An 11,640-nucleotide genomic window follows, 5' to 3' on the forward strand; every position below is an offset into this window, starting at 1 on the left:
TTATATAAGAAATTGTGTCTAGGCCTGTATCTACTTCACAGGGTAGATAGAAAACTCAAATGAAATGTATATACATTTTTGCAAACTTTAAATTATCATATCAGTTTCAGTTAGTATTAAAGTTGGGAGATTGCATCTGATGGGGTTTTCTAGCTCTGTGGTGAAGTGTCATATATTTCTTCTTAAGCCACCTCTGAAAGTTCTACAAAGAGCTCTTTTCTGAAGTATTCAGGTGAGCGGACCAAAAATTGCTCCTATCAATTCTAAACTTATGATTCTTTGGTCCTAATGTCAGAACTGGATAAGAACTTATAGATCATTCAAGCAAATCTTCAATTTGAGACACCAGGAAACTATTGACCTCAGAAATCTATCTCTGATGGATAGGGACTCGACGATCATGGACAAATAATAACAGCAGAAGCAGCAACAACCACAACAACCACATTTATTTAATGTTTACTATGCACTAGGCACTATCCTAAAGCATTTTACCAATACTATCTCATTTGATCCTCATAACCCTGGAAGGTAAATGCTGTTAGCCTCATTTTACAAATTTGAAAACTGAGGCAGAGGTGGCGTTACTTGCTTAGGGCCACAAGACTGGTGTCTGAGATTAGATTTGAATGCAAGACATTTTCCCCCAGACAATTTTCTAAGCAAATAACTTATAGACCAAATATGGATTTGTACTTGTAGGGGCAAAAGGTTCAGATTGATGATGAGGATGAGGATGACTGAAATCATAATGAATGAAGTGTTCTCAGACACTAGTCACTTGCATGAATCATATGACCTCCCCAATTCCAATGACCTTATCAGTTTTGGGGGAGGTAAGTATTTTTTAAACCATAGAACAGTACTAGATTTGCAGTTATTATTATGTTATTATTACAGATAAGGCAACTGAGGCACAGAGAAGGAAAATGACTTAATCAATATCAAAAAACCAGTTAATGGCAGGACCAGAACTTTTTTGCCAGGTCTGCTGATTTTAAGTCTCAGAGCCTTTCCCACTATCTCATTCTTTTGCGTGATAATGTTAATTTTATATAAATAATAATGGCTGACTGGTTTAAAAAGCTCTTCAGGTAGATTGTTATTTGAGCCTTGAAAACAATTCTCTGAAGTAGGTACTCATTTTACAGATGAGCAAACTGAGGATCAGAGAACAGAAGTAGTTTGCCCCTACTCACATAACCAGGAAGTATAGGAGACAGGATTTGCAAGCCAAGACTTTGCTGGCTCCAGGTCCAGTGATCCTTCAATTCCACTATGATTGAACTTTGAACAGAATAAATTAAAACCAATGTGTATGATGTTTAAGGAGTTAGTGCATTCCATGATTATGCACAAACTGCTTGATAACTCATATTGGAAATATTGAATTGTGAGTCTACTTTCCATCAGAATACAGCATGATGTGGGTGGTACTTATATCTCTATCCACTGATACCTGACATAAAGCATTTAGGTCCTTTGAAATTTCCCCAAATTGCAGTTCATGACACAGGGACACTGGCTGTAAGGGGACCCACCACTGATGAAATTGCAAAGTGACTCTGTAGAAATGGCTCATCTATGGCATCCCTCTGAGAATTCTAGATAAGAAATGCCAGCAATGATTCTTCGGATTCCTAAGCTACCTTTAGCAATGCAGTTAAACATCAGCATTTGGTGATATAACTTTGAAAGCGCCATGAAAGTATGTTCCCAATCAAGGTGTGTCATCACAAAGAGTACAATTCTTATCTCTCTACTAAGGGAAGGTTTATTATGCAGGAAGACTCATTATTAATATCCCTTAAATTGTATATATTTAAAAAAATAAGTCTTGTTTTCATGGGTATTATTGATTCCAAAATATAATGCAAAACAAAGAACAGATTAAAGGCAAGACAATTTAGATCTTCAAAGTGCAGCTTTTAATTAAGAAATGTGTTTATTTGTAGAAATATTCCTCATTAGAATTCAATAATAATTGTAAGGGCTTTTTAAGAAACAGCAACTTCCAAAAAGGAGAACCTTTGAAAGCAAGCAGAGCTCCATCACTGCACCATATAACACCAGTTTCATGAGCTGGTTACAGAGAATTTTCTGAAAGACACATACTGAGCCCAGCCTATGAAATTTTCATAATCATAGAGGAGGCAAGATTTTCCTATTTTTCCACATTTTTTCTGTTGATAGGAAATCTAGATGGAAAAGTCCTCCGCCCCAAACCCCATCTTTGTACAAAAAAGAAACAATAGCCCAGAGAAGTGAAAAGATTTATCATTAGATTTAAAGCTGGAAGGAAATGGTGATTGAACATCTTTATTTCCTAGATGAGACAATTGAGATGCAGAAAGCTTATAGAGCAGTACTGAGTTTTGAACTCAGGCCTCTCTTCCAGGTCATTAAAATATTTACCACAAATTAACATAGTTAATAGGCTAATAATAACCACACGACAATTTCTTTTGTTCAGTCATGTCTAATTCTTCATGACCCCATTTGGAGTTTTATTGGCAGAGGTACTAGAATGGCTTGCCATTTCCTTTAACAGCTCATTTTACAAATGAGGAAACTAAGACTGACAGAGTTAAGTGACTTGTCCAGGGACACACAATTAATAAGCATACGAGACTAGATTTGAACTCATGAAGATGAATCTCCCTCACTTTAGCCTTGGCACTCGCTCCAGTGTGCCACTTATCTGCCTAAGATAGTTTGCCATTAAAATAGACAATTGCACAGTACTTTTCAATGTTTCCAAATGTTTTCATACCTATTAATTCCCTCTTTTTCTCTTCTAAAACCATCAGATTTCAATATGTACAATGTATATCTGAGAGTATGTCTTATCTCTACTTTAATAAGCTCTGAGTTCAGGAACAACGTCACTATTGCTATTATCTACCTCACTTTCTTTCTTAAGAACCCTTTCTTTCTGAGTTATAAAATGCTTTCCAAATTCTGGTCCAGTCTTATGAATTCACAGTTCTAGGAAATTTCTGGTATGGAAACTCCATTATTGATAAAGATTGAATATTGCTCCTCCCTTAAAGCCCTAAATAATTTCCAAGTGTATTGAGAGACCATACCCATGGTCATCTAGTATGTGACTTAGGTGCCACTTGAGCCTAATCTTCAATCCAAGGCTGATCCTCTATGTCGTGCTGTTTTACCCATGACAGTGGTGATAATGACAGTAAGAATAGTAAGTAGTAATAGCAACATTTTTAAAACCCTACTTCTTAAACTGTTTTCAACGCCTGATAACTGAATGCAGAAGGTCATGAAATTATAATTTATTATCAGTAAATGTTTGACTTTTATATCTATTTTATATACCTACGTATCCAAGGTAATGTAAAAATTTCTCAGGGGAAAAAGGTTTAAGCCCTGGGTTAAAGGAACCATAGTATCTACTAGAAAAAGCACTGGGATGGAAAATTAGGAGAAAAATGAGTTTGAATTTGTATCTAACATTAACTAACGAGGCGATCATGGGTGAGCTCTTTAAATTTCTGGTTATTCTGATTATTGCTTTTATCATCTGTAATACGGGGACAATAATACATTTATTATTGCAAACACCACCATCACCACCACCACCACTACTACCACCACCACCACCACCATCACCTCCACCACTACTACTACTACTATTGCTACTGCTGCTACTACCTGCCTACCTCATTACCTCACATAGATAGTATGAGGCTCAAGTAAGACAAAATGTGTGCAATGTAAATCTTTAAGATTTGGGATGATCTATGGGAAGGTGGAATGAATGTTACTCCATTAGGATAGTGGCAGAAAGTAAGCCCAGGATAAATACTGTCACAGCAATGAGACCCTGCCTACATGTAAGGGGTAATTGGCCAAAGATCACAAAGCAAAACTTGGATTGTTCTGAGAAGAATTTAAACCTTGATATAAAAGCACCTTCTTCTTGAATGTCAGCACTCTAGATGAGAGGCGTATTTGACAGAAGCGGCTTTATAATACCATGAAATGGGGAATGCCAGCATTATTGTTCCATTTCATTGATGAGCATGCTGAAGATTAGAAAGGTTCCATGACACCATGGACCAATGGATGGAGAGTCAAAGACCTAAAGGCTGAGTTCAAGTCCTGCTGTTTCTGATTCATACTTCTGAATGTTTCAAAATGTTCTCACATCTATTAATTCATGAGGCATTCATACTCACTTCTGGAGTTAAACACTGCATGTCTCATTGTTACAGTGAGGAATTGAGGCACTGTGAGGGGAAGGAACTTTCCTATTGTGATGAACCTGATTCAAATGATGTGTCCTGTGTGCCAGGGGCAGAGAGGTCTGACCTACATTTTCTTACAAATCCTCCTTTTATCTCATAGCTTTCTATTCTCTCCATGTAAAATCATCAGAGTCTAATGTGAATGCTATGTATTTAGGTCTATGTCTCACTCATCCCCTCCCGGCTCTACTTTCCCTATAGTTGATCTTGATATGAGGAAGGTCTGAGTTCCAGTCATACCTGTGTTCTCCTAGGCAATTCATTTAATCTCTCAGTTCCTTAAGTCATTCTCTAAAACTATAAACTTCTGAGGAGGTAATAATCTACATGGGTAGAAAAAGGTCTTCAGTAGGAGTGTTTTACACAAATGAAATCACATATGGAATCAGGAAAATGGGGAAAAGGTGGAAAAATAACTAGAGTGAGAATTAAAAGAAGAGAAAGAGAGGAGAGAAGGAAAGAATTAAGGAAGGAAGAATGATTAGAAGGAAAGGAAGGTGCAAGAGAGGAAGGGAAGGAGGAAGAAAGGAAGCAAGGAAGGTGAAAGAGAAAGAAAAAAGGAAGAAGAAAAGAATGAAGAAAGGAAGGAGGAAAAAAGAGAGAAAGAAAGGAAGGAAAGAAAGGAAAAAAGAAAGAACGAAAAAGGAAGGAAGGAAGGAAAAAGAGAAGGGAAGATTACACGTCTTGCCCATCAAATCACTCTCCTTAGACACTAGGTAGTTCCTAATTTGTATTAAATGTACTTGACTTAGCTATTAAATGTCAGCAGAGCTGGCGCATGAAGCCAAGTCTCTGAGTTCCAATACCATGGCCTTTTATTCCCCTAGTCTAAAGGCAGCATTTAAAGCAGATTTGATCCGTCTACCAGGAAGGCAACAGAATAGGCCAAGACATAAACTTGTTAGGCATTATGCTTCTGGGGACAAATGATGGAGCTGCTGGTCAGATTAGGAATTGTCAGAACTGGTGTCAGGTTGTATCTCTCTACTGATGCTTGTCCCCAGAAAACAAGAGAACAGGAATCATGGACATCCCATTCATCAAGCCCCAAATCTGCTGTGGCTAAAAGTGTTTCACTGGTGAAATTCAACCATAGAAGTATTCTTGATTTTGTCAGATCCCCCAACCCCAATCTTCTCAAGCAGGAACTGTGACTGGAATGACACTTATTGAATCATGTTCTTCCCCCCTTGAGGAATGATTGCAAAGGTATGTTTTTAAAAAAAGTTATTCTGGAGTATCTTTTGCACCTGCTTAATACTATTTGGAGCTCTGAGAAAATGATTCATCTTCTCCTTAGTCCCCTTTCAAATATTTTCAATTTCTTTTTCCATCATTTTTGGTAATTGGTCTTCCACAGGCGCTGGTTTCCTTGTCCCTCCCTGCTTCCCCTTAACCCCTACAGGATCATAAGATCATTTGACTTAATGCTGCAAGATACTTATGAGATAATATCAATCAATTAATCAACAAGCATTAAAAAAAGCACCTATTTTGTGCTGGACCTCTGCTGTGTATTAGGGAGATAAGTACAAAGAATATAAGAATCTTTAAATGAAAAATGTTTACATAGTAATGGGGAGACAACAAGTACATATGCAAATATAAACAGCAAAGATATAAAGTAAATAAATTCAAGAAGATGCTAGTACAAGCAGTTGGGATCAGGAAAAGCTTAATGCAGAAGATGGTGTTTGGACTGTGTTTTAAAGACACAGAGGAGACTCTGCAAGGCAGAGGGAAAGAGCAAAAGGATTCTGGCCATGTGATGGCTAATCCAAAGGCACAGAGAGAGAAGAGGGAAGATTATGTGTGAAGAACAGAGAAAAGATCAGTTTGACTGGATCACAGAGTACAGGAAGAAAAGTGATGTTTAATAAAGCTACAAAGTTAAGTTGGAGAATGTTGTAAAGGGCTTTAAAAAGGAAATAGAAGAGTTTCACTTGTATCCTAGAGGCACAAAGGAACCACTGGCATTGGATGAGTAGGGAAGTAACAAGAAAAAAAAATCTGTGTTTGAGGAAATAACACTGGCAGCAGTGTGAAAAAAGAACAGAAGTAGGGAAAGACTTGGGGCAATGATACTAATTAAAAGATGGCTAAGATTACCTTGGTCAAAGCTTTTTAAACTATGGTCAGAGTCTCATAACTGAATGTGGGGGTCATGAAATTATGATTTATTATGATTTAATGTTTGATTTGGATACTTATTTTATATGTCCATGATTTTTATAAAAATTTCTTAGAAGAAAAGGAGTAAAGAGTGGGAAAAGTTTAAGAAGTTCTGACCTAGGTGAAAGTATAAATCTACTCTTCTTCTTCTGAAAAAATAAAGTAATAGTTAAGTGAGTGTAAAAAAGGGATCAGATACATGAAATGTTGGGTATGGTCCAACTCTCTCATTTCATAGATAAATAAATTGACATATAGAGAAATTGAGTTATTTTCTGGAACTTGGAGAAGAGTTCATCATAAAGATACTAGATTTAGCACTTTGCCTTACCTACTACTGTGTAGCTCTGAATTGCCAATTCAATATCTTTAGCTTCCCTAGTAGCAGGAATTGCAGTTATGTGCCACTACCTTGGTTCAAATGTGATTTTTTAAAAAATACAGTAAAAATAGGAACTCATATTTCCATAGTAGCTTGCAAAATGTATTATAGCTAGCATCTCATTTAATTCTCAAACAAATCTCTTTGTATTATATAAAAGTATAATTATTATTATCCCCATTCTACAGATGATGATAATGAAACTCAGGTGAAATTTTGATAGTGTTTATATAATCAATTAAAAAAAATCATAGAATGTCAGAGCTGTAAGGAACCTTGGAGATCATGCATTTAGAACTAGTCCATTTACTTTGAATTTCTTCATCATTTTTCAATAATTTTGATTTAAAGATGAGGAAATTGAAGCCCAGAGAAGTGAATTTATTTATTTATTGTTGCACAGCAATTCAACAGCAAGATTGGCTTTAAAACTCAGGTAGCTTGAGTCATTGTGCAGTGCTTTGGCTGCATCATGGTGATATTAATGCAGCCTTTCTGAAAGCTAAATCTTTGTATACTCTGCTAAATCCTCTGCTAAAAACTCTTTAGCATAAGTCTACTGTCTGTCCAATGAAATTTAGAGTCTTTTGCCTGGCATTCTAGGCCCTTTACAATCTGGGACCACTTTACATTTTTAACCTAAAATCATGCTTCTGCCTTCCCCAAATTCTTATTCTGGCCAAATTAAATTATTTAAAAAAAAATGTTGTCTGTTTCTTGTGCTTGAAAAGTTTTCCTTCTCCATCATCACCTGTTGAATTCTTACCCATTTTTAAAGCTCTGCTCAGCTGGTAATGGAGTAATTAATGACCCTTCCCTCCTAGAGATTCATAGATTCATAGTACTATATTTTGTTCATTTTAATGCACTTATCCTAGTATGTATATACCAGTTATCTTTAAGTGTGTGTGTGTGTTCATGCATGTGAGAGACAAACAGAGAGATATATAGAGAGAGAGGAAGGGAAGACAGATAGATAGAAGGAGAAAGAGACAGAGAGAAAGAGAGAAAGAGACAGAGAAATACACATGTACACACAGACAGAGATAGAGACAGTCAGAGAGACAGAGAGAGAGGAGAGAGAGAGAAGAAGAAGAAGAAGAAGAAGAAGAAGAAGAAGAAGAAGAAGAAGAAGAAGAAGAAGAAGAAGAAGAAGAAGAAGAAGAAGAAGAAGAAGAAGAAGAGGAGGAGGAAGAGGAGATGAGAGGAGAGGAGGAAACGAGAGGAGGAGAGAGATAGATAGATACACAGAGAGACAGAAGGACAGAGACAGAGGGAGAGAAAAGAGAATGAGCGAGATAGAAAGTCAGAGAGACAGAGCAGAGACACAGAGTCAGAGAAACAGAAACAGAGAGAGAAAAAATAAAAGAAATAAAAATAAAAACAGAAAAGAGAGAAAAGGAAAGAGAGAGGGAGGGAGGGGGGAAGGGGAGAAAGAGAGAAAGACTAGAGAAACTGACTAGATTGTAAGTTTTTTGAGAACTTGGTCTATGTTTTAAGTTGGCATCAGGGAAACTTTCATTAAAATTCCAAATTTGCTTGTGACATGTGACTTTGGCTATGTTACCTCCCCTTTTTGAGCCTCTCTCTCAGTTTCTCTCTCCAGAAATGAGAGGGTTAGACTAAATGCCTAAGATTCTGCCAGCTCTAACTTTTTAAAAATATTATAATCTTATATAAATAAAACAAGCAAGTGGTAGTGGAAAGGCAGTTAAATCTTGAAGATGATGGAGAAAGAATTGGAAAAGATCAGATAGGAGACAATACTGCACAGAGATAACTTTCAGAGAGCATGTGATCCTAATTTTGAATGAACCCTTTTTTTATCATGCTCTGCACAGTCATTCCTTGATAAATATTTATTATACAAAATTGAATTCATGCAAATTAAGTATTGGTTCAAATTTTCCAGGTTAGGGTAATTAAATCTGGAAGAAATAAAAAGTCTAATTCTTGCATCCACCTTTGTTCCTGGTCATCTGGTGTAACATTCTTATTATTTAGCAAACTTTTCTCCTGTAGCCACTATATGCAAAGCACTATGATAGATGCTGCTAAGACAAAGGGAGAGAGCTAGGGATGGGACTCAGAAATTCACTGGTATGGAGAACTGTCACTTCTTGTGTACAATGGCACCTTCTCTCCTACTTAAAGTCTTAGATAACTGCCTAGGACATTGAGAAGTCAAATGATTTTTCTCAAGAGTTAAAAAGTCATTATATGTCAGGGGCAAAATCTGAAATCAGCTTTTCTTGGTGCAGAGAAGTTAGATGATTTTCTTGAGATCACATAGCTAATTAATGTTGGTGGGGGAACGAGAACCCAAATCTCTTGCTTCTTGGTCCATTGATCATTACTGGATATGTCTTATATGTGTGATGGGAAGAACAAAAAATTTGGGATCAGATGTCCTCAGTTCAAATTTGACTGTGCCACTTACTATTCTTGTGTCCCGAGCCAAATCACTTCCATTTCCTACTTAGTTTTTTTTTTTTGTCTATAAAACAAGGGTTTAACCTCTAAGGTTCCTTCCAACACCAAATCCTATGATTTTGTATATCTCTCCTCCATGAGACTTTGAGTTCTTTCATTTTTTTCCTTATATTAATTCAATAAACATTTAATAAGCACTTATTGTGTGCAGAAGCACCCTGGACAAGTTTTACTTACTCATTTCTACATCCCTCCTTTTTCCTAGAAGGCCCTTAATGAATGGTAAATACCAAGGGGAATGTCATTTTGCCTTTAGTTACCATGTATAGTATTTATACATGCAGCTTGGCATGTGCTCTGAAATCCTAAATAGCAACGACAAAATACCATGTGATGCCATCATCACTGTCAAATCAAGACCATTGTTTCAGCCATTCAGAAACTCCCAGTCAACTCTCTGTGTTACTTTGTTGATGGCAAACCAAACAATTAAGGATGGACAAAGAGATGTGCTGTTCTTCAGAATGTGATGATAGGGTCTCTGTCCGTGTCCCTTTTTTTCCTTTGTTTGGCTCCTTTAATTTGTCTCAGGCTTCACAGTATTTGTGATTTAATTTGAATGCTTTGGATGAAGCTTGCATTGAAAGATGCTGGACAAAATAAAATTGCCGTGTGGTGGACAACTGTCATACATGCAACTCAGCATAATTAAAATGAGAGAGATATGATGCTATCTTCCCATTCAAAGAACATAAAAGCTGTATCTGAAAAGATGTCAATCAATCTTTATAAGGCTCATGGAGCTCAGGGAGAAAATGTTTTCAAGTGAAGGGAAAGGGAAGAAGCATTTATTAAGCACCTTCTACATGTCAGACACTGTGCTAAGTACTTGAAAAATATTTCATTTGGTCCTCATAAAAACTATGGGATGTTAATGCTATGAATATCCTCACTTTACAGTTAAGGAAACTGAGGCAAGTCGAAGTTAAGGGACTTACTCAGGCTTACACAGCTAATAAGTGGAAGCTAGGAGGCAACTAAGAGGGTATCTAGCCAATCCTTCCCTTACAGATTAGGCTACAGAGGGAGCAGAGGTCAAATGGTCAGCTTAAGATCCTGCAGGAAGTATTAGAAGATAGATTTGAACTCAGCTCCTCTGAGTCCAAAGCACCAACTGCCTTCTTAAGAGGTACATCAAGGAGAGCATTTAAGGATTGCGTCAAGGTGAAAGGTAAGACAGTAGAATGAGAGGTCCAAGTTGTCTGATGTGTCATCAGTCTTTGGTTTCCCCAGGGGAACATCTACCTGAGCACCTTCTAACATGCATATTTCATAATACTATTGTACTGACTGGGTGCCTCCACCCATGTTTTCATACAGTGTTTTCATGGTGCCTGGGAAGTCTCCAAATATTTACCAATTACCTCTTTGTGTCAGACTTTGGGGTTACAAAGACTAAAAATAAAACAAAATAAAATAAAAATGAAACCATCCCTGCTCTCAAAGGGCTTCCATACAGTAGGGTGAGAAACAACACAAATAGAGGTAAATGCTAACAATTCATGTTCATACAAATAGAGATGAACAGAGGAAAAATAAGGAGACAGAAGAACATGTGTGTGTTTGTGTGTGAGACAGAAAGAGAGAGAGAGAGAGAGAGAGAGAGCGAGCCTAGACTAGCCAAGTACATAAGAACTTATCACTTGTTGGCCACCAGAGACTCAGATTTCTAACCAACTCTTTTTTTTGTTTGTTCGTTTTGGCTTTGGGGGTTAAGTGACTTGCCCAGGGTCATACAGCTAGGCAATATTAAATGTCTGGGTCCAAATTTGAATTCATATCTTCCTGATTTCAGGTGCTCTATCCACTGTACCATCTCACTGCCTCCCTGACCAACTCTTGAAGTACCATATCTGATTTGATGGAGGGACTATTTTTGCCCTAACAAAAAATATCTCTTCATATGTTAGGAGACTAGGACTCAGTTGGGCAGAGATGGATTACAGAGAGAAAGGTAAAGTCTACTATTCTCAAGAAAGGAAAGTTATAAGGATCAGCTAAGGAGGGAAGCCCTTCTACCAGTATTTTAAAGGTCCTGCTTGGTAGGAAGGAGTGGTTTTAGGAAATGCAGAAGCAAAATTTCATTCACTGGTAGACAATAGGGATAACTAAGAATGTGGCAGGAACTCTTTCGTTCATTGTATTTTCAACCCTAGCACCTAGCCCACAATAGCTACTCAACAAATTCTTGTCGATTGATTGAGCAATTGAAGGTACTACTGGGGCTCCCCATACCAATCATTCATTGGCAATCAGAAGCTGATAAAAGACAGGAGGTATTGGTATCTACTACATTTGGACTTGCACCCCCTTCCTGGATGT

Source organism: Sarcophilus harrisii, chromosome 3 (genome assembly GCF_902635505.1).
Source record: "Sarcophilus harrisii chromosome 3, mSarHar1.11, whole genome shotgun sequence".
Lineage (NCBI taxonomy): Eukaryota > Metazoa > Chordata > Mammalia > Dasyuromorphia > Dasyuridae > Sarcophilus > Sarcophilus harrisii.